Source organism: Panthera uncia (assembly GCF_023721935.1).
Source record: "Panthera uncia isolate 11264 chromosome A1 unlocalized genomic scaffold, Puncia_PCG_1.0 HiC_scaffold_17, whole genome shotgun sequence".
NCBI lineage: Eukaryota > Metazoa > Chordata > Mammalia > Carnivora > Felidae > Panthera > Panthera uncia.
Window position 1 is genome coordinate 12,238,243 of NW_026057577.1, and position 24,987 is coordinate 12,263,229.

The window sequence follows — 24,987 nt, forward strand, 5'->3', positions numbered from 1 at the left end:
ATCTATAAATGTATATCTGTATATATACACATTCATACTTGTATATATTCAAACACATATCTCTGATAGCTTAACTTTGAATACATATTATATGGTAAACCGAATTATATTGTCAGTGATATACATCATAATGGTGTTCCCTCCTCATCTTTGAAACACACCAGAAAATAAAAGCAATCTTTAAAAATGGACACTGTTGGGGACGCCTGGGTGGCTCAGTCTGTTAAACATCTGACTTGGGCTCAGATCATGATCTCACAGTTCTTGAGTTCGAGCCCCACATCTGGCTTTCTGCTGTCAGGACAGAGCCGGCTCTGGATCCTCTGTTTTCTTCTCTCCCTGCCCCTCCCCCACTCATGCACACACACTCTCTCTCTCCATCTCTCTCCCTCTCCCTCTCTCAAAAAGTCAACATGAAAAAAAAAAGGACACTCATGTTTCAAGACCAAAAAAGCTGACCCTGTTAACATGCTTGCCCTGTGATTTTCTTAGGTTTTCATAGTCTAAAAACTCCTCAAGGAAAGTGTTGGTAGCCTCAGTCAGCTTTCCTTCATTAGGAAAGCAATGTTCCTTCCAAATAGCATTTTTTAGAGAAACAGTGTTTCCTGGTTAGATGGTCTGTGAGCTCTCAGCATGGGTCTAGTTAAGGAAATGTCTCTCGATGCCTCTAGCAGCATCACAGCCCTGCTGTGGGCAGGAATCAGGAAAGCTTGTTTAAAAGTGCTCACAAAACCTGTGTCAATCTAAAAACCTTTCCACTAACTATAGCCTACCTCTGCTTTACTTTGTCTTGTTTCCATATTCTATGAAAGGGAGAGATAATCATTTTTTCCCTCCTATTTTGTTCATTCCAGTCCCCTTCGGTAACTTCCTAGAATCTTGAATTGTTTTCTTTTTCTCGTGACCTTTCTAGAAGCTCAAGGATTCACACCCAGCCTTTTTTTTTTCCTTTTACCCAGCGAGATCTATAAGTATTAGTAGTTCAATGAGGTGTACAATTGCTATGCTACCTATTTAAACTCCCATTAGTTACAATCTTAGTTGTTAAGCATCATTAAATAAGCATTCTCTGGCCTGAGCGTCTAACACCTCAAAGTCACGCAAATGCTGGTTCATGAATTCTGATAAATACCTACGTACAGTTTTGGGCACAGGCCACCATGTTTTTCAATCAGTATGAGAACCTTTTAAGGATAAGTGATGGAAATCAGGCATACATACTTAAAACAACAGTGCCCCCCACTTCCCCTGCCCAGTGACGACTAACAAAAGAAGTCATACCCAGTGTAGCTGTTGTCAAGCCCTGTTTTCAGTATAATAGAGCATCTAGCTGAAGTCCATTACGGAAAGTGCCTATAGTCACCCTATGCAGCTGTTTGTTCAAATATACCATACTAGCTGGCAGATAATAGGTGAGGGCTTGTATGTACCAAGCTAGGTCATCAATATAGAGGAGACCAAGTAGTTCAAGGTAGAGCTCTTGCCTGTAAGGAATGAATAATCTTTTTTTTTTTTTAATTTTTTTTAACATTTTTATTTATTTTTGAGACAGAGAGAGACAGAGCATGAATGGGGAAGGGTCAGAGAGAGGGAGACACAGAATTGAAACAGGCTCCGGGCTCTGAGCTGTCAGCACAGGGGCCCGATGCGGGGCTCGAACTCACAGACCGCAAGATCGTGACCTGAGCCGAAGTCGGCGCTCAACCGACTGAGCCACCCAGGCGCCCCAGGAATGAATAATCTTAATAATCCAAGGTGCTGTAACAACTTGGGAAGCAGGCGGTCAGCAGGATTGAAGAATTAGGTATAGAGAATCGAGGAACCAGCCAAAACAAGACCATGATCACTACCAATCCAGGCAAAGGACTTTGACGTCCTTCTATCAGGATGGGAGATAGTTCCCAGTCCACTTGCCTCAGAGCCTACATAAGGGTCATATCCGTCTACCAATTATGATGGTCCCTATGTCATTCAGAGTAAAGATGGGTGGATCATCATCTTGTTTCTTTGCTAGTCCCTTAGAAACCAATGTACTAAATTTTCTTCAGCTAATAATCTTCTAATTTTCCAACATCTTATCCTAAAACCGCATTTCTATGTTTATAGACAACCAGGGTATACTATGTTTCCCTTTTCAAAAACAGGTTCAGTGTGTGTTTTCAAATAATGTCATGGAGGTGTGGCGCTGGAAGACAATTGAGAGATTCATTGTAAGTGACAGGCTCGGAGTAATTATTTGCATAATGCAATATAGGAACATCACAGCATTAATCTGAATATTTAGGTGAAAATGACATTTTTGGCTTTTATTATGCAAATAAACTCTCCTCTGTCCTTCATTTCACTTTGAGTACAAAGAGAGTAGCTCACTTATTATGTTCTCAGGTGGTAGAAATTTAATTCGTTTAATCTGATACCTCAAATCAATTAATTTCTGCCTTTTTAAATGTCTTTTCTGCCTTTCGTAATTTTATGTGTTCCTTTTCCTGTGGTGGTATCTTTTAGGAGTGAGACAAGTTTTGGAAAGTTGTTTCATTAAAAGTATAAAAGAAGAGAAGAAAGAGAATAGATAGCAAACATCAATCTCTGTAGGACAGTTATCAGGAAAATAAATATAGCCAAATGTGCAGCTATCCTAGAAAGCCCTTCATAAACCACAGTATTGCCTCACATAAATTTAATAGGAACCAATCAATTTGCTCTCATTATTTTTTAATGTCTATGCACTGCAAAAGTGTACACATGACTCTAAACTAAATGTAATTGTGTCTGCAAACCAATAAAATAGGGCTCATTTAGCATCTAATTCCAAGGAGGATTATTACCCATGGGTAGACCATAAGTACAATGACCCCTTCCTGATCTATAAACGAGATTATCTCAGATAAGTGCATGTACTTGATTTGGTGAATTATAATTTAATAAATGTTTGCCATCTCGTGTAAGTTGTGGTTAAGATTTTTATTGGAACCACATAGTTTAACTTATAAAATTCCATTGTCGGGCAGGTTTCGAATGGAGTCTCTCCGACAAGGAATGGCCATAATTCGGGGTGTCTTGTGGCTCAGTCGGTTAAGCATCTAGCTCCTTCCTGATCTCAGCTCAGGCCATGATCTTGAGGTTCGTGAGTTTGAGCCCCACATCTGGCTCTGTGCTGGGAGCATGGAGCCTAGTTGAGATTCTCTCTCTCCCCTTCTCTTTCTGCTCTTCCCCTGCTCACACATTCTGTCTCTCTCAAAATAAATAAATGAACTTTAAAAAATTCCAAACAAAAATGGCAATACATAGTTCTGTCGGAACCACACCCCTCCCAATGACATATGAAAGAATCAAGCAATTGGATTAAATGTGACTTCCAGAAGCCTGCTTCAGATGGTGTGTCTCCCTCTCTCTCTTCCCCTCTCCTGTTTGTGCTCTGTCTCTCTCAAAAGTAAATAATAAAACATTAGGAAAAAATTCTAAATGTGACTTGCAGAGAAAAACCTGCTCAACCATTCAAGCTTCTTCTCACAGTGGTTCCGTAGAATTTTGTTTTTAAAAATAGTGGTGGAAATGGAGGAGGGAGAAGATTTCAAGAGCAAAAAGATAAAATTGTGTCCCCCCCCCCCTTTTTTTTTTTAATTTAGAGCGTTAGTAACAAGGCTATATGAAAAGACCTGGCCGATTCACTAGGCTAAAAGTTGCAGAGCTGCAATGCTCTCTGGGAAATTATTTTCAAGATGTTGAGAATAACACGTTCTTCAACTTGATTGACGACTTACCTTTATAAAAATCAAAAGGTCTTGAGAGCTCATTTTTCCCTCTCTTTCTCATGAGGGAAGACTCACGTGAAACCTGGAAAAGAATCTATCCGTTCAAATTAAAGCTAAGATGTCACCGAGCCCTTCAGAACTAACTGAAGTATCTCACACCTCGTATTGTTGAAGATCTAAAACTCTCTTTTGCTTACTCTCTTTTGAAAGAGGCTTCTCAAATTAGACTTGGTGGAAATTCAACAGTGTCAAGCTAACCACTAGCTGGTGATGAGTAAAAAAAAAAAAAATTCTGGCAACAATAGTGCATAAAAAGAAATGCACTGCTGGTGAAGATTTTGCTTTCATTTATTTATTTTTAAATGTTTATTTTTGACAGACAGCGACAGAGACAGAGTTGGAGCTGGGGAGGGGCAGAGAGAGAGGGAGACACAGAATCCAAAGCAGGCTCCTGGCTCCGAGCGGTCAGCACAGAGCCCGACGTGGGGCTCGAACCCACAAACCGTGAGACCATGACCTGAGCTGCGGTTAGACATTTAACTGACTGAGCCACACAGGCGCCCCTGAAAATTTTTGTTTTAGAATCCAGGTTCACAGATTCTGAAGCGGGATAGTATGTGCTTAGGCCCTGTCCCCATTCCTTCCTTTTCTACCAAGTAATTTTTCTGTAAAGCTTTTTCTGTGTAGCTTGGCGTGAGTGACCCAGTTGTCTCATCTATGAGAAGTGAAGAAGAGGACTAAATAAATTTGATTATTCTCAATAATAAATGAGGATGATTACTTTCTGTCTGCAAAATGTTTGTCATGGTATCTTGACCATAGGAGGTACTTAATATTTACTACCAGGCCACTCTATGTTCACACTCTCAGGCTGTCACTTCAGCTGGTTTGCATATGTCTACTGCGTCAGCCCAGTTTTACCCTGGCATTTCATGTCTGTGCCTAAGTTCTTGAGAGGAGCCCCGAAAGTGGTAACATAAAGACGTATAGCTTGGATCCATTTGCAGGTGTGTAGCAACAGGTGCAGACTGATTTGGAATAGGTTAATTCACCAAACGCATCCACTGAAGTGCAGGCCATAGTCCTTGCCTGCAGTTTTGGAAAGACGGTGGTGGGCTTCCTCCTGTGGAAGGCAAAATCGCTCTAGATTTGCCCTTGAATTGATTGCCTCCCTTCCCTTGATTCTCAGTTACCCGCGGTCATCGGTAGCATCGACGTTTTTCTCTACAGGCTCTCACCTTGTGAACGTAGTGCATCTGTCCCATTCAAATACACATGAATAAAGCGTGTGCCACTTGGGGAGGATGGAGGCGGGATTCTTGCGTTACATATTCCGACCAGAGAATGTACATTTTATTTATTTATTTATTTATTTATTTATTTACTTACTTACTTACTTACTTATTTTACTGTCAGGTTGGCCAACATACAGTGTATACAGTGTGCTCTTGGTTTGGGGGGTAGATTCCCCGTGGTTCATCTCTACCATAGAACCCCATTGCTCATCCCAACCAGTGCCCTCGTCGATGCCCACCACCCATTTTCCACCCACACCAGTCCGAGTGGCTAACATGAACAACTCGGGAGACAACCCATGCTGGTTAAGGATGTGGAGAAACGGGAACCCTCGTGCACTGCTGGGGGGAATGCAAACTGGTGCAGCCGCTCTGGAAAACAGTGTGGAGGTTCCTCACAAAATAACATATATGTATTTCAAACGAGTCCCAATTATTTGATTTCTCTAGTTCTGTCGATCCATTTCACTGCCCTAAAAGGGCCCCACCCTCCCCTACAACCCCAGGGTTCCCCAGCGACCTCTACATTAGTCAAGAAAATGTTTCTGGTTTATACTTGACAGGAGAGAGCCACTCTCAGGACAATTTTGCCCACTCTTGTCCTTGAAACTCCCATTGTCCTTCAGCTTCTATGGCTTCAGCTTCTCTGGTATCCCTTGTCACCTCTGAGACAATCTTCCTCAGTGTCCTTTAGCCTGGCTGGTGTCAAAGTTTCATATTGGTGACCCTTTCTGGTTTCAGGTCTGCTCAACACCCATTCTTTGAGTTCAGTCACGCTTGTCATTTTAACCACTTTACATCAGTGACTCCTAATGCAGGCTTGCTTGCATTCTGTGAGATCTATACCAAGAAGCCCAACTTCCTCCTGCGCATCTCTCATCTAAAAGTAGAGTCATCTTCAAGGCTGCATCTTTTTATTTTCTTTTTCTCCCATGTTCTCCTTAGTTGCATGCCATTACACGCCCCCTCCTTTTTTTCACTGTACAATCAGTCAGTATAATTATGTGGATCTTTTCGTTTTTGTCTTCTAAATTTGCATCGACTCAGTCTTCCTCTGTTCATCCCTACTACCTCTTTCTTATTTAAATCCCCATCATCCTTCACCCATTATTTATGATACTCTCTGCATCAAATATCTATGTTGCTACTCCAGGATGTGTGATTCCAAAATATGCTGCTTTTGCTTAGGGATTATTTTGAGCTGAAGACAATTGAGAAGAAGCAGATACAAGAAAAGCTATCTGTCCTCCCCCTGTTTGCCTAAAAGCAGGATGTAAATTTGTGAAGCTGTCTCTCCCTTCCTTTCTATGAGGAGAGAGAATTTAATCACAAGAGAACTCTAGACTTTTCTCAACCCAGAGATAGCACCTAGAAGAAGCCGGCACAACCCTTTCTAACTAGCTATTATCTACCATTTCCCCCCATTTATTAACATTTCTGCAACTTTCATCCCTAGAGGCTTGAAATCCTTCCATTTGGCTTTGTCAATTCTCGGCAACATTTTTGTTCTTAGCTACTATGTTATACAAGTTCTAAACACCCCTTTGAGTTACTCATCACTGAGTACCTCTGTGTATATCAACAATATACATATTAGTGAACTTCTTTGTTACTCCTTTGTTAATCTGTCCTTTGTCTAATTTGCAAGGACCTAGCCCCTGAATCTAAAACGGGTTGAGGAAAAGGGTTTTTTTTTGTCTCCCCTACATATCTTTGCCTTCAATCTTGCTACGCTAAAATTTGTCTTTTATCATTAATGCAATCTACCCCCAATGCCTATCTATTTATACTATGATTTCTCTTTCTGCAGATTAAGTTTCCGGTTCCTTACCATGATGTCCTTGGCCCTTTCCTAGGAGGACTCTGTTATGTCCTGAGTTCCACTGCTCGCCTGGAATCTATACTCCATTGCTCCAAATTCCACAAATGCTGATCCATTATTGTTGACTGTAAACATTAGGCTGTTTCACAACCCAGTATTTTGTGCCAGCTGTTCTTTCTCTGGAATATTCTTTCTCCATTTGATTGACCTTGATAAAATCTGTTCATTCTTTACTACTCAGTTTACCAGTTACTTCAGGCAGTAGTTTCGTGACCTGCCCTCCTTCCCCACATATCCCAAACTGGATTCATTTCTTTTCCCTGCTTCCATAGCACTCTGGGGAAACTGCAGCTAGAGTTATCTGTTGTCTACGAACCGCTTGTAAGGATATTGAGAATGAAAACATTATCTTGTTCTATGTGTATTCCCATTGATTAGTTCCACTGTAAATAACTGTTGAAGTTATGTGAATTCTAGCCAGATAGAGCATATTTGACTTGTCTTAAAGCAATTATCCCAGAGTAAAAATTGTGCAAGTATCTTCAAAAAATATGGCATACATAAATCACTGTGGATATTTTTTCCCAAGGTTTTTTTTTTTTTCCTTTTCTTTTCTTTTCCTTTGTTCTTCTTGCTAATTTTTTTCCTATGTAACAAGAACAAAGTACTGATTGGGCAATTCTTAGATTGTTTATGGCACTTTAGGGATGTATGGAATAAATTAGGCCATCTTGACGACCGCAAATCTTTCTTCACTAAAAAGTACTCAGTGACTGAAAAAGTTCTAATCCCCCAGCTGCACTTGTGAGGCTGGAATGAATTGTCAGTGACTGAATGAAGTGTCTGTCCAGCTGGTCAGTCTGAAATGCCAGTGTGGAACTTAAAAGAGGGGGTTTGTTTTAGAAGACAGATTTCTGTTCTATAAATGCAGGAGGGTGCAAATGCAAGGGTTAAAAATAAACTTAAAAAAGTTTATAGTTAACAGAGATACTCTGCTACAAAAATGCTGTGGGAAAACAACTTGAGGGAGAGAAAAAAAAAAAAAAACCAAACAAATGTTGAGAAATCATAAGTATGTGGTGGGGAAGTCATAGACGCCTCCAAACAGAAATGCTTTAGAAATTCTCTGGAGCATATTAAGTTTGTTTAAATATATAGTAGTCCTGTATGTGCTGTTAAAAGTTTGGTAGTTGTCTTGAGCAATGTTGTAAATGGATGCCATTAGAAGTTTGTTTCTCTATTTGAATGGAGTCAAGGGAATGTTTTTTACAAATCAAAGTAGAAAGATACCATGATTTCTTTTTTCAGTGTTGTTTGTGACAGTAAATGGGGGAAATGAGACTAGCCCCGTAAAATGCCATACTAATAAGGTTGGAAGAAATGGCAACACCATTTAATACTATTTTCGGTTTTTCAAATACAGCAGGGTGGTAAGGATTGCATAAAACACCCAGCAACTTGTCTCCCAGAGCTTTTGTTACAAAAAGGAATAAGGAAGGCATTTTAGGTGATGCAAACAAACTTGGTTTCACACTTTAGGAAGTGGGCAGTCTCCTTTCAGAGAACTGTGAAATGGCCTAGAAGGCAAGAAGCCTTTATAGGGTAGGGAATAAATAACAAGGATCGACAAATAGAAATGATCTGATTGGCTGGGGCCACAAAGTCAATGTGTTAGGGGTGAGAAGGCTCATATTGCCTCACGTTTGGAGATTGGCTAACTAGTTACAGTGAGTTTCTGGTCAAGCAGAGCTTTCAAAGGGACACAAAAAGTTCTCATAGTTTCTGTTAGCTGCACCCCCAGCAGTACCAGGTCCATCTTGGGCTTGGACCGTTACTGCAACACTTCAGTATCTGGGGATGAAAAGACAACTTTATGCTCGTTTCTTTCTCACATTGGAATAAAATGAACTTGCGTATTTAAGTTAAGAGTGTGGCAGTGACTTTTAAGCAATTAGTCCGAGGAAGCTGGAAAATCGCTTACAAATATGCTTATCAAACTTTACATAGAATTGTAGAATTGGGAATCAAATCTCTCCACTCATTTCCTAATATCCTTTACAAAGGTAATAATGTTCCCAGGCTTCCTATGTTACAAATGTCAACAGCCCCACTGGGAATCCCAGGCTCCACTCCCAAACCTCACCCTCACCTCCCGGAGATATTTCAAGGTTAATTATTGTGCAGTCTAACTTAAAAATCTTGGTCTGTGTTGATTGGTTTTTTCCTTGTGCCTTAATGTCAGGAACCCATACACTATAGCTTAGGAAAGAAGGTCTCAAAGCAGATTAGTGGAGTGGGGGGTGGGGAGAAAGCACAGATACTGAGGGTAGAGTCTGGAATGCTCCAGCGAATGTGGCCAGAATCATTAAGGCACCCTTGACCCTCACCTATAATTTGTTAAATGGTTCTAGACTGGTTTTTGGATACATGCCCTCCCCCGACGCTGAAATTCTGCGGCTTTTCATTTTATATTCACTCTCTCCCGTTCTAGGACTTCGCCTCTCTCCCTACCCATTCTCCAAAACCAGAACAGAAACACTTGGCTTTCTGTTGACTCATTCTTTTTCTTCTCTTTTATCTTAAAAGCAACAACTAAAAGAGAAAACCTCAAATCTGAAGAAAGAATGAACAGTAGTCATACCCTCTCCCTCCACCAACTGGCAAATCAGGACTTGTAAATTAATGAGGTAGTTTATAGGATAATCTTTTTCTGACCTTTAAAGACACCTGATTTATCATACATTTGTCTTAAGTTTTACTGTCTCCCTTCAATTTCAACTATGTCATATCTGTTACCAATGCTGTATGATGAGAATTTTGTAATTATTATTTTCTTTATGGTATGAGGGTATGGTAGCCTTGCCAAATGTCAGAGAATAATTAGGATGTTGAACAGGTTAACCTTTGATAGACTTATACCTCCTGAAAGCACCTTTCCGTTATGTTGGCTCTCTTCAAAGAGCTCTTTTCAAAGCTCATACAGAAGCCTCAATGCAGCTTCATTCAGACTGTTTTCCTAGACAGAAAAGACAATCCTTGTCTTCTACGAGCCCCCTTCCCACCCTCCCCCCCACCAGAAAACCCCCAACAAATTGCCTGTATCTTATTTTCATTCATTTCATAAGACATGACACTGATAAAGACTTTAGAGTTGGACTTTCCAGAACATGATACATATCATCTCCTGTGATAGTTCTTAAAAATATACAAAGTATGAGCCCTAAAGACTCTTAGATGCTGGAATTTCAGGCAGTTTATGGGGGTGGGGGTGATGAGATGGAGAGAGGGGCAGAAAATTTGGTATGGAGAAGTCTTTTCTGATGAATTTTTCACCTAGGCTTTGGGATACATGTTTGGGGGACATGACGTGTGTCCACAGTCAAGTAACAGCTACAGATGAGCTCCATGAAGTCAGTCACGAATCTCCACCAGCCACCCTTCGGAAACTTGTTGCGTTGGAAAGTCTCATTTGCATTGAACTTTCGTAAGTGTCTGTTATCAGGATCTTTACTAGGTTGATGGAATTGTCTGTCTGCTGACACTTCATAGTTTGTCGTTTTCACTCTTTGGTATGTAGAGAGCCTGGAAAATGGCAAAATATTTTCATAAACTCTATAGATACCCTTTTCTCTGTGAGAGAAGGTGTGTTTTTTTTTTTGTTTGTTTTTTTTTTTTTTTTTTTTGCTATTGTTAGTGTCCACTGCACCCTGCCCCCACCCCAGCCCCAATGAGGCAGTAAGGATCCCAATCTATATCTGCAACATTATAGTATAAAGTTGTTAGAGGAAAGGAAGTTAAATAATAGTATCATTCTGGTAAAGAATAAATATGAGGAAACCCATGAAAATTCACAGATTTTCCATTTCCGCAGATGAGTCAACTGGGGGAGGGTTGCCCCCAAAGGGTATGTGTCAAGATAGTTTTTGCCTTTTAATAAAAACAGAAGACGTGTTAAGGGATCTAGTGCTGGGGTACATTCCTTCCTTATGTGTGCCTGCAGTTTTACCTGAGTTTTTCCTTTTGTCTATTTTGCAAAGCTCTCATTCATAATTTCTTTACCACCATCTTGCCTCTCAGGTTCAAATCTCGCTCTTCCCTACTCCTCCCTCTCCTTTGGGTATTTCCCTTATGTTCAAGTTGCTTCCCTTCCTATATCTTGGTTAGGAGCGTGCTGTGGGCTTCCTATCCTCTGCAAGTTGTAGAATAATGACAAAGATGTCCTTCTCCTCCACTGAAGGATCGTGTTCCAAGTTTCTCTTAAGGTTGCTGTCTGATAATATAAACCTTCTCAAATTCTCTTTTATGTCATTTTCTGCCTTGATCTCGGAGATGACATCGAACTGGTTAGGCAAGTGTAATCCTCTCTGTTTACAGATGGAGAGACTGGAGGCTCTGAGACATGACCCCTTGATTAAAATTACACACTTGGTCAATGATGGCAGGAGAGAAGAGCTGGGGCTCCCAGCTCTCTGTGTTGTGCTTGGTCCCTGAGCCAAGGCTGGGAGTGATGTTGGAATGCAAGGTCTTCAACTGCTGTGAAAAAAGGGTTCATCATTATAATCAACAAAGGTGCAGAGGATTTTCCCTTAGGGAAAGCGAGAGGGAAACTGAGGCCAATACCCCTCTATAGATTTACAAGTGTCAAAGTCTTTATCTGTAGGTCTCGAAAGCTTGCCACAGAATGTATTTCTCTATTGACAGCAGACCTCATGGATATTTCACACGTATACCTTTATACCTATATTATGAAATATAATCTATTTCATGAATTTAGACTTGATGAAATATTTTCAAGTCAGGAATATTACAATAACAGGTGAACCTAACCTCTCAGTTAAGCTAGTGATTCTCCACTTGTAGTGAATTTCCTTCTATACAAGAAGCCCACTCAAACCTAAGATGCTTTGGGGCACCTGGGTGGCTCGGTCAGTGAAGCGTCTGACTTTGGCTCAGGTTATGACCTTGCAGTTTGTGGGTTCAAGCCCCACATCAGGCTCTGTGCTGACAACTCAGTGCCTGGAGCCAGCTTGGGATTCTGTGTCTCTCTCTCTCTGTCCCTTCTCTGTTGATGATCCCGGTTTCTCTCTCCAAATAAATAAATTAAAAAAAAAAAAACCACAAAAAAACCTAAGATGCTTTGTCCTTGCTATCACCCCAGCTCAAATTCCATACCTTAGATTTTGTAAGCTCTGTTTTGTCATTAAGGACTCAGTTCAGTAGGTGTAAGCTTAGAGAAGACTTTTTTGAACAGCTATCTAAAGTTGACCCACATCCTTGGTCATACTCTTTCACATCATGATTTGTTTTTCATGGCAGTTATTATCACCAAAAATTAAGCTATTCATTATTTGCTTACTTGGGTTTTTTTCTTCCTCACCCTCTTGCCAGAATGGAACTCTGAGAGAAGTATCCTATCACTTATTCAACACTGTGTGTTTTAGTTGTCTATTATAATTGTAATTTATTTTATAAATATGTCCATGTCTCTTGGTCACCAGGGCATTCTGAGCATTTAGAAGCATGCCTCACTCATAGTAGATGCTCAGTTCATCTTTACTAAATGGATGAATAAATTGAGGACAGCTATTTCTTGCACAGATTCCCGAAAAGTGACCACCCAGCCACTGTTGGAGCTGGAATTGAGGAAGCCAAGAATATTTTTCAGTAGTTTAAATTATAATGCCTGTTTACATATTAATGAAAATCAGCCACCCCCATTTTTTCATTCAACCCCCCAGCAGAGGTCAGCTTTCTGCTTATGGATCGAATACATCTAATCTTGCTTCCACTCTGCATCCATTGAAATGATGGACAGTAGTGTCCTTGTCCTTGCCATGTGTCCTCTGTTCAGAGTAAACATTTTCCATTTCATTTTGCCATGACTCATATTGCATAATTTTTCAAATCCCCATCACCCTGACCTCCCCCCTGCCCACTTCCTCTTGCAGTGGACTTGAGTCAGTCCATGATCCTCAGATTTTTCACTAATTAATTAATTATCTAAATTTACACCCAAGTTAGCTAGCATCTAGTGCAATAATGATTTCAGGAGTAGAATCCATGAATTCATCCCCTACATATAACACCCAGTGCTCATCCCAACAAGTGTCTTCCTCAATGCCCCTTACCCATTTAGCCCATCCCCCTACCCACAACCCCTCCAGTCATCTTCACTTTGTTCTCTGTATTTAAGAGTCTCTTATGTTTGGTCCCCCTCCCTGGGCTTATGTTAATTTTGCTTCCCTTCCCTTCTGTTCATCTGTTTTGTATCTTAAATTTCACATATGAGTGAAGTCTTAGGCTATTTGTCTTTCTCTGGCTGACTTGTTTCACTTAGCATAATACCCTCCAGTTCCAGCCATGCTGTGGCAAATGGCAAGGTCCATGCTCCTCTTATAAAGAATTCCACCAAGTGTAGGAAGGACCCTGACCTCCTGCCTCCAGGAGGGGTTGGGGGAGTGTGGTTAATGGCAAGGGTTTTAAAGCCATTCAGATCCAGGCTCAAAAACTACCATTAGTATGGGCTGGCTTTGGGAAGTAGGGAAGGTCTCTAAGTCTCAGTACCCTCAATTGTAAAATGAGAATACAAAGAGAGAAAAAGATAATCAGACCTAAAAACCATTTGTTTTGGTTTGATCACACTTCTCCTCCCATAACTTCTGATCCAGCTGAGAAACCAACACAGATATATACCAGGAAGAAAATATCAGCTTTATTGAGACATCAGATGGTACAGATAGTATTATCTAGAATATAAACTAATAGTCTACTTTTTTTCTTTTTTTTTAAATTTTTCATGTTTGTTTATTTTTGAGAGACACAGAAAGAGTGTGAGCAGGGGAGGGACAGAGAGAGAGAGAGAGGGAGACACACAATCGGAAGCAGGCTCCAGGCTCTGAGCTGTCAGTGCAGATCCTGACACAGGGCTCGAACCCATGAACTGTGAGATCATGACCTGAGCCAAAATCAGAAGCTTAACTGACTGAACCACCCAGGCATCCTTAGTCAACTATTTTTCTTACGTACTTTTTACTCAAACTGCCCTTAAACCAGGTTTCCCTGTCTTTTATTTTTTCCTTAAGCAACTAATTTTATAATCTAGTGGAAGATTCTAGGTATATCTAGATTTCCTTTAAAAAACATAGTCTTGGGGTGCCTGGGCGGCTCAGTCTGTTGAGTGTCTGATTTCGACTCAGGTCATCATCTCGTGGCTTGTGGGTTTGAGCCCCGCATCGGGCTCTGTGCTGATGGCTCAGAGCCTGGAGCCTGCTTTGGATTCTGTGTCTCCGTCTCTCTCTGCCCCACCCCTGCTTGTGCTCTGTCTCTTTCTTTCAAAAGTGAATAAACATTAAAAAAAAATTGTTAAAAACATAGTCTTATATGGTGCCAGACTGATTATCTCTTGGATTAGTCTTTTGTAATTGGATCAGGTATGTCACCAGCAGTTGTATCATCTATCAATTCGATGGGGTCAAAGTCCCAGGTTTCTTTTCTGGCATTTTGACTATGAATATTGATCAAGATGAGGTCAATAGCAGCATCGCACGGCGTATCGCTGGAGTTTGTGCTCTACCTTGACTTATTAAGACTGAAGATGTGAGTAACTCCCGTGTCATCTCAGCAATGTCTCCTCGCCCTGTAAAGAAGAATGTAGTTGCAGATACTCTCAGATTCTTGTTTTGAAATACATTGCCCTGTGTCTACTGCTTTGCCTTGCTACATCAGTAATCATAGTTTCTAAATTCCAATCCTTAGTCATAGTAGAGTTCATTAGTGGGTCTAGAAATGACTCTTGGAACTAGGAAACGTTTGCCCAACAGAAGCTCTCTCACTTGATTCTTCAAAGATCACTAAGAGAACAGCCAAACCCACCTTCAAAGTTCTGTCTATATGCGAAGAAGTAATTTGAATGGGCCTGGAGACTCAGCTTCATTAAAAGGGTATTTCCCTACTATCGTTTTCCTTATCTTTGGCTCCAATTTCCTTTTAACCATGTCTCCTGTACACAGTGAAGTGCAAAGATTATGCTCTTTGATAGCCCACCTGGAAAAAGGTAATTGTGCTTCCTGTTAGTGTTTGATCATTTGCCCCAAGCAGTGGGCCAAATTCTTCCCCCCTCCTCCTTAGAGTCAGGCTCTTAACATGGATGGAAAGTCTCACTGGTTATTATCTCCAACCTTAGTTTAAGAAAAACAGCATTCTTTGTCTTCTTATTTGTCTTTGAGTGTCATGGCAATATTTGTGACACTATTGTTTTTTTTTTTTCCCTGGGTGTCCTATCATTATTACTATCTATCACGCTAACCCAAGCCAAACAAAACAGGAACCACCAGAGTTGTAGAAATCGCTTGCTGTGTTGCCAGATTCATCTTTTGGTAGACAGTTGTGATTGTATTAACGTTATGTTTATTATATTCAACATTCTGTCCCTACTAAGTCATGACTCTGAATCTCCAGAAAAGGGATTCGATTAATCAATTTATTTGAACATTAACTTTTATAAAATTTTAACAAAATTCAGACTGGGCCAAGAATTTCCCTAGTACTATTTTAATTTTTTTTTTTTTACATTTATTCATTTTTTGAGATACAGAGACAGAGACTGAGTAGAGCAGGGGCAGAGAAAGAGGGAGACGCAGAATCCGAAGCAGACTCCAGGCTCTGAGCTGTCAACACAGAGCCTGACACGGGGCTTGAACTCACAAACCTTGAGATCACGACCTGAGCCAAAGTCAGACCCTTAACTGACTGAGCCACTCAGACTCCCTGCACTATTTTAATATCTAAGGTATTGGAGTCATCGTTAAAAATTTCTCTGCGTTATCTCTTTTTCATCTTAGCTAGTACAACAGTACATGTGCCCCAGTGATTTCCTCACTTTGTAAAATGGCACATCATTAGAAAGAAATTTAATAATTTATGAAATCTCAAAATGAGGGAAGATATATTACATATTGAACATACATACATGATAGAATGTTATGCAAACGTTAAAATATTTATGAAAATGTTTAAATAATGTAATAACATATAATGAAAGAAAATTACGAAAAGTCAAATAATTAAAAGAGGGCAAGACACCAAAATGTTTATTGGATGTGCTAATATAGAAATGAGCGATCAGGAGTGATTTATGTACTTGTATCCATGTTACCTTAAGATAGGATTGCTGGGAATTTTTTGTTTTTGATTTCTTTATTACAGAAGCAATCAAGTAAATCCATTAACATCATAAATGATGTAATCAAAATTACCCTTATTAGACTATGAAAATATTTTCTTCATAATTACTCCTTACTCTTAGTCCAATCAATGCCAACATAGGCAACTATGATTTAACATCATCAGAGATAGAGTTTTAAATGAAATTGTCAGTTTTGCCTATGTTTGTTGCTTGATTTGAGTGTTTAGCACGTCTCAGGTCAAATTGAGTCATTTACATTTTCCTGAACACGTCATTTCTGATGTTGATTTCGGTTATATAGGCTATCTTTTTCTGTCTTTCTCTCTCCCACTCTTTGCCTCTTCATCTATCCATCCATCCATCCATCCATCCCTCTGTGATAAAGACCGAGAGATAGACAGACAGACGCTTACATGATACACAATACCAGTGCTTTACTTATTCTATGAGATAGTTATTATTTGTACAAAGCACAATTTTCTGGAACCATATTCTAATTATATGCCCCAGGCCACTCAAAACATATCTGAATGATACATATGGCATGTTATTAGTAATAATGAAATTTGGGTTTTCTGAGATTAATATGCTGTCTGGTGACCACGAAGGCAAGTATGTAATGCTGTAACAATTGTTCCTGGGTCCCCATCTTGGATTCTCAAAAGGACTCCTAGATTTTTCTACCTTGACGCTATCTTGATTTACAGCCTTAGTCTTATTTCTTCTTTCTCAATTTTTATTTTAAGTCTTTGGATGCAACTGGTTAGACCCCTCTTAAACATGCTCTATTGCCATTGAAAGTGCACTTTTTTAAAATAGGAAGTTATTCCACAATCTTAAATCAGTGTTTCTTGAAAACTAGTCTGAGTACCAACTTGCTGTCTTGAATAGCAGCCTGAGTGTTCATAAGGAGCCCCCCTCCCCTGCAGCAACTGAGTATTACTTGTTGGTGACAAGGTCCAGGAATCTGTCTTCGAACCACTCTCCTGGATGATTATCATACCCAACAAAGTTTGAGACCCATGCATTAAATTCTCATTCCGACAACTAAAGTCCATTCTGTAGCACCATTTAGATGGCCAACTTGTTCCTTTCCTCCTCCTCTTCGTTCTTGTCTTTCCCTCTGTTTACTTCTACATATTTTCATATCCATATTCCCAAGCTTGACTTAAAGTGAAGGTGAGAAAAATGGCAGCCCCAGCTCTGTCCACCCAGGCTCCACAGACAGCTGAAACATTCCAGCACTCAAGTGACATCATTGTTGGACTGCTTAGGAATTAGTTGATACTTTCATATGTGGAGTACTCCACTGTGTGTCAAAACATGTTCTGTAGCAATACCCGCCTATTAATTAGTAGGGTCATATTTTCAGAGAGCAGCTAACACTGGATTCAGTATGATTCAAGTTCATTTTTTTTTTTTTTTTAGTATTTCTTACATTTCGATTCTGGGAACTTGCATAATTTTAGATTATGTATCTATCATTGGGCTGAATTTGGAGCTCTTTAAAAATGACTTGTAACTATGATGTACGCCTGAAACCAGTCGGTTACTGTGTGTCATATACACTTTCATTAATAAGATGTGATTATCCCTACAAAGGAACAAAGAGGGTTTTATAGAGAAAAACACACAAAAGTGAAATTATACCTATAGTGTGATTATAACGTTATAATAAAAGAGGAAAAATACATAGAAAAAAAAGCGAATGTAGATGTTATTAAAAATAGTTGTCTTTCACTAGAGGTACTCTTGATTTTTTTCCTTTCTTTTCATATTCTGTACTTTTATCAGTTTTTTACTAAAGACCTACTACCCTTAGATGAAGACCTAAAATTCATTATTTTAAAGGTCACCTTAATTTCAGAATTAAATTAGGGAGAAAAAATAATCTCCTGCTCTTTTTCTTAATCCGGGAAACATGATGTTAACTGGATAGCCTACATTTAGAATTTGGAAAATTGCTAGCTTCTGAAAAACCAAAATGTTAACCTGCAAACGGGTTTTTTAAAAAAAGAATACATCATTATTTTGGGTTATTTGAAAATTTGGGAGAAATAAGGAAAACAACCATACCAGCAAATCAACAAGGATAATGAGTTCTAGCCTAGGCTTTTCCAATTATTTGTTTTTTGCATGTATTCTTTATATTTGATTTGATTTGATTTGATACCTGGCTTTACAAATTGAACTTTGTAGCAAATGCTTTTCTATTTTATCATAAACTTTTTATAGAGACACCTTCACTCACTAGGCAGTTAGTGTTTTGAGTCAAGTGTTTTGAGTGCCTGTGCCATAGATTATATGGCTATTATCCTATGAATATTGAACTTGTATACATGTTTTTTTATGTCGTAAATTATTTTTTAATATTGCAAAAAACCACACCATGCTTTGCCTTTGAAAGTATCTTTTTCTCTCCATCTCTCTTGCTCTTTACTTCTCTGCTTCTTTCTTCACCCCCTCATTCTTTTTCTTTCTTTTTTATCTTAGAGATTATTTTCTTAGGCTAAGTTCTGAATAGTGGCATTGTGGGATCAAAGGGAATTGACATTTTTTAAAGGCTCCTAGCACACACTAAATTGTTTTTTAAAAGTTGACAGATTTACATTCCTACCAGTGGCATGCAAGAGTGATCTGGAAAGTTTTTAAATTGTGAACTTGGAGATGTTTTTGCCATGTTTGTTTGTTTGTTTGTTTGTTTTCCCTTCCTGAGCATGTAATCATACTGACTGGTTGGTACCTTGTTATAGAGAACCCAAAGTAGACATTTTCTTTGATTTAAAACCTGAAAAGCTTGTCTTTTGGGACATTTACTAATAGATGACCTAACCCAACAGCTTTGACAAATAATGACAGTTTCCTTTTGGAGATGTTTCTTTAAAATTTTTTTTTAACATTTCTTTATTTGTGTGTGTGTGTGTGTGTGTGTGTGTGTGTGTGTGTGTGAGAGAGAGAGAGAGAGAGAGAGAGAGAGAGAGAGAGAGAGAGAGAGATACAGACAGACAGAGTCCGAGAGGTAGAGAGTCAGAGCACAGGACGGAAGGGTCAGAGAGAGGGAGCCATGGAATCTGAAGCAAGCTCCAGGCTCTGAGCTGTCAGCACAGAGCCCTACACGGGGCTCAAACCCGTGAACTGAGAGATCATGACCTGAGCCAAAGTCTGACATTTAACCAACTGAGCCACCCAGGCGCCCCTGGAAACGTTTCTGATAGCAAATTAAGGCAGCCAGATTTTCAAGGCACATTAAATATCAGATCAGAGTGCACATGCATGCTGTAAATTGAGGGTATATTTTAAGGTCAAAGTGGTAGCCCAGCTAAATTTTATATAGCCGTAACCATACCGCAAGTTTAGGACAGACAGCACTTTAGTTGCATGGTACCAACAGACAAATTTGAATAGATCTGAACCAAATACCATGAGAATTGTTTAATTCTTAGTCCCAATGATGAATGGAGATTATATGCATTTTTTTGTTTTGTCTTCTAAGACCACACAATCCAAATTGTCTTAATTCTCTGAAATGTTGAGGACGGTTTCCTCTCCTCGTGAAAATTCCTGGTGTGGTTGTTTTCCTGGTATCAGCCATCATTCTGTGGCATGACAACAGCTCATATTCCAGGGGCTGATGCACTCCAATCTCTCTCCTTTTCTGTTAACTGTGAGGTCAATAGTTAAGTTCATCCTGCCCCGGACTTGATGTCGGATGGCAGTGGTTTTAACAGTTGAGTTTGGCTTTGGGTGGTTTGGGGTGGGCGTTCCTGTGGATGGATCTTCCAGTGCATGCTTATGCTTATGACCTTATAAAAGAGGAAGCTAAACCTGACAGGCATCAAGTGACTCGCCAGGTCACAAAATAGAGTCAAGCGCAATGTCCAAATAAGGTAGGCCTTCTGGCTACGAATACAACTTCTTTTCCCTTTACCATAAATGGAGATAAGCCAGTAGTTTTTCTTGGGAAAGTTCATTCTAATCCAGTAGGACATGTTCAACAGAGTCGGTCAATGTTAAGGAACAGGGGAGTTTGTGTACTATTTAAGGACGTGAGCTTTGCTGTCAGAGTTGTGTTTAAGTTTCACTACCTAGCCTGATAACCTTGGGCAAATGACTGAACCGCTCAAAACAAGGGTTCCATCTGTAAAAAAACAGCATAAAGTAAGATTGTACGTAGGAAGGTGTAAAACACCGTTTGGCACATAGCATGTACTCGCTAAATGATTTTATTTTTATATTAAATTTCTTACTTAAATTATATTTTTTACTCATTTCTACAAGATTAATCCAAAACTAGTTTACATAAATATTGTTACTGTAGGCAGATGATATTAATGTCTTACATATTACATCATACTTAAGACTATCACAGCATTCTAAAAACTAATAGCCCTAGATTTTATTTCCTACAAAAATTAGAAGGTATGGGGCATCTGGGTGGCTCATTCAGTTGGGCGTCTGACTCTTGATTTCATTGCAGGTCATGGTCTCAGGGTTGTGGGATCGAGCCTGGCAATGGGCTCCATGCTGAGTGAGGGGCTTGCTTGAGATTCTCTCTCTTTTCCTTCTGCCCCTCTCCCCTGCTCATGTGCATGCGCTCGCACTCTCTATCACTCAAAAAAAAATTAAAAAAATAAGAATAAATGAATGAATAAATAAATGAATAAATATAGTATAAAGGTAAACAGAAATCTTCTAACTTAGGAGTGTCTTCAAGTGTTTAGGTCAGAGCCACATGTAGACGTTAATTAAAAAAATTTTTTTTTTAATGTTAATTTATTTTTGAGAGAGGCAGAGACAGAATGCGAATGGGTTAGGGGCAGAGAGAGAGGGAGACACAGAAGCAGGCTCCAGGCTCTGAGCTGTGTAGCCGTTAATTTTTAAAAGTATAGTAAGATGCAGGGCCTTGTCTTGGCTGTCCTGGGGAATCATGACCAAATGAAGAAGAGAATTAACGATGTTGAAGAGTGTGATACCGCTGTTTTGTAGGAATTTTTAAAACCTAGGACAGGGGCGCCTGGGTGGCGCAGTCGGTTAAGCATCCGACTTCAGCCAGGTCACCATCTCGCGGTCCGTGAGTTCGAGCCCCGCGTCAGGCTCTGGGCTGATGGCTTGGAGCCTGGAGCCTGTTTCCAATTCTGTGTCTCCCTCTCTCTCTCTGCCCCTCCCCCGTTCATGCTCTGTCTCTCTCTGTCCCAAAAATAAATTAAAAAAAAAAAAAGTTGAAAAAAAAAATTAAAAAAAAAATAAATAAATAAATAAATAAATAAATAAAACCTAGGACAAAGAGGCTCAAAATGGGGATACAACATTTCAACTATTTACTGGAATTCAGAGCTAATCAATACAAGGAGTAGCAGGTTTTCTACCATTTCTTCATGCATGTGATGTTTCAAGGGAAGGAGGGGATAGAGGTCAAGTACTTCTAAAATCCAAGGATTATATACTTGGAGACCTAAAAATCTTCCTGCTCCCAGTCTTTTAGTCCATTAATTATAGGTGATGAACTTTACAAAGAATTAAGCCAATTAGCTCTGATGGTGCCAATCTAAAAAGCTTTAGAGAGTAGCTGTGAGCTTGGGAAGAATTTAGAAAACACTTGAATCAATTCTCAGATTATCTAAGATTTTATTTTTTTTTATTTCCTTAGGCCACATGAGACACTGTATTGAAAACACTTTTTGTTTCTTCAAGTCCTTCTTCTTCTGTGGCTGCATACTGAACCCCCAAAGAAAGAATTTTCTGTTTATTGTGTTCAAATAGTTTCCTGGGCAAAGGTCATAAAGTAATAAATTGAGAATTTAACTTCTAGTGGACTAAAAACTAAGGAAATGAATTTCTATCTCTATTACCATAAATCGACATAGGTGCTGGCCATGGAGTCTAAAACACATGAACACTTTCCATGTCATCTGTCAAACACAGATTGTTCACAGGTGGCTGGAGTGAATATTTGGCTCTTAGATTAATACGTAATCAGGGTTGCAGGGTTTTTTGTTTTTTGTTTTTTGTTTTTTTTTTCTTCCCAAGACAACTTACTCCCATGAGATAGTATTTGGCTCCTCTGTAGGTTTTTTGAAGGTGATCAAATGACACTTTGGTACATAATTTTAAACAAGTCTCTTAGTGAAAGTTTTACAAGTCTTTGGCAATAGTTCCCATGGCATGATAGTTATTTTCTGTCCTACATCACTCAAAATGGAGAAATAAAATCAGATATAGTTTATATTCTAAGGACTGTTCCTGATTGCAGTGGCTCTTACAAGTGCCAGAAATGAGAATCATCTGGAACCTTTCCTAAAAAAAAACACAAGAAATTCTTCTTCCACTCTAGATTCAGAATTATTCTTTTTTTTTTTTTTTTTTTTTTTTTTTTTTTTTTTTTTTTTTTTTTTTACAGGATTATCAATTCGTGAATGGGACCAAGAATCTGAACTTTCCCAAGGCAGCTCAGGGATTACTTCGACTGGATGAGTTTGAGTCATCAAACTTGCCTTCAGTTGACAGGGAATAAGGTCTGAGAGGTGGATAGTTGCTCAAAGTCAGACACTTAACTTTCTACATCACAAGAGATGCCCCTGATTCCTTGAGCTCAGACATAAGCTCATGCTAATTTTGATGATGGTGACCGCTATCATACATAAAACTGTGTGCTTAAGGGGCCACTGCACAACTGTGAAGCTTAAGGAAACTGACAAAAATGTGTTAGCACCTCATTCTTGAGTAAGAAAACCCAGCAAGCTCTAAAGCAACTCCTGTCAAAGACATCTGGAGTGCTTACTCTGAGAAAACTCCTGTTCTTTCTTTTCACATATATCTATGTGCAGAAGAAGCTTGGATTTCACTCAGCTTCTCCTTAAGAAACTAAAGCAATAGAGATCAGAATTTGGAAATTCCTTAACCGATGGAACTGCAGAGTGAGACTATGAAATGGTAATGTGAACTGGTGAAAATAGGAGAAAGGGTTGTGGACATTTCTGCTCATAAATACTTGGGGTTAGATTAGATTAATGTTACAATTGATCAAAGATGACACTTTTTCTTAACTTGCCCTAAGAACAGACCTTCACTTTTGGGACACCTGGGTGGCTCAGTCGGTTGAGTGTCCGACTTCGGCTCAGGTCATGATCTCCCTGTTCGTGAGTTCGAGCTCTGCGTTGGGCTCTGTGCTGACAGCTTAGATCCTGGAGCCTGCTTCGGATTCTGTGTCTCCCTCTTTCTCTGCCCCTCCCCTGCTCACGCTTTTTCTCTGTCTCTGTCTCTCTCTCTCACTCTGTCTCAAAAGTAAATAAACTTTAAAAACATGATAAGAACGGATGTTCAGTTTTGTTACGTTTCTTTCGTTTTTGTTCCATTTGAATTGTATCACAATTCATCTTTCATCCTTACTTCTCTCCTATTTGTCTTTTTTTTTCTTGGCTATCTTTCTTACCCTTCTACACTTTCCTCATAGTTTCTCATGTAGGCTATTCTTGCCATATGTTCCCTTACTCACTTTTGTTTGTTGAGTTGACACAGCCATATTGGCACCAACCTGCTAACCAGTCAGAGATCGCCTTCCGTTCTGAAGATGGTTCGCTGTTCATAGGAACGTGGTTGTAAAAACTCTTGAGGGAACCTGACTTTGAAGATGCTTTCTGTTAATTTTGTTCTGTAGAGTTGGAGTTATCGAATGGGTTTTTAAAAAAGTTTTAATTTAAATTCTAGTTAGTGAACATACAGTGTACTGTTTAGGTGTACAATTGAGTGGTTTAACACTTACCTGCAAGCAGGGTTGCTCATCATGATTACGGCCCTCCTTAATCCCCATCACCTATTTATCCCATCTTCCCTCCTACCTCTCCTCTACTCCTGTCGTGGGGTGCCTGGATGGCTCAGTCAGTTGAGCATCTAACTCTTGATTTCAGCTCAGGTCATGATCTCAGGGTTTGTGAGGTCAAGCCCCGCATTGGACTCTGCACTGACAGCATGGAGCCTGCTTGGGATTCTGTCTCCCTCTCTCTCTCTGACTCTCCCTTACTCTCTCTTTCTCTTTCAAAAATAAACTTGTTTTTTTTTTTTTTAAAGAGTCTGTTTCTTGGTTTTCCTCTGTTTCCCCCATATATTCATTTATTTTGTTTCTTAAATTCCACATATGAGTTAGATCATATGGTATTTGTTTTCTCTGACTTACTTTGATTAGCATTCTACTCTCTAGCTCCATTCACATCATTGGCAATTTCAAGATTTCATTCTTTTTTATGGCTGAGTAATACTCTATTGTGTGTGTTTGTGTATATCTCTATATGTTTGTTCTCTCTCTCTCTCTCTCATATATATACACACACAGATACCCATCACATCTTCTTTATCCATTCGTGAGTCGACGGGAGGACACTTGGACTGTTTCTGTAATTTGGCTCTTGTAGATCATGCTGCTGTAAACAGCAGTGTGCATGTCTCCTTTTGAATTAGTATTTTTCTATCCTTTGGGTAAATACCTAGTGGTGCCATTGCTGGATCATAGGGTAGTTCTATTTTTAACTTTTTATTGAATGGGTTGAATGGAGCTATTGCAGCTTTCCTTTTATCTCCTCCAAGTTCACGTCTGGGTCATCCCAGTGGACTTCTCCTCTTAGAACCTAGTCATCGTGGGCTTTGTGTCCTCCTCAGAGGCTGCTTTATTCTTGGTGGATGGGAGTGGATGGTGGGTGGTCCAGACGTATTTCGGCACTTAAATTCCCATCCCCAAACTTTCCGGTGTCCGGGCAGTAACTCTGTCATCACTCACCTCTCTCTTTCCTCAGCCTCTTATTTTTCAGATACACATTAAAAAATAGCCTTTTATGGAAGAACCAGATAATCCTTTTAAAACTAAATGCTAAGCCATCTTTTGCGTTGATACCTTGCTTGTGGATCGAGTTTTATGTCTAATGTTATGTCTCCTCCTCCCCACCC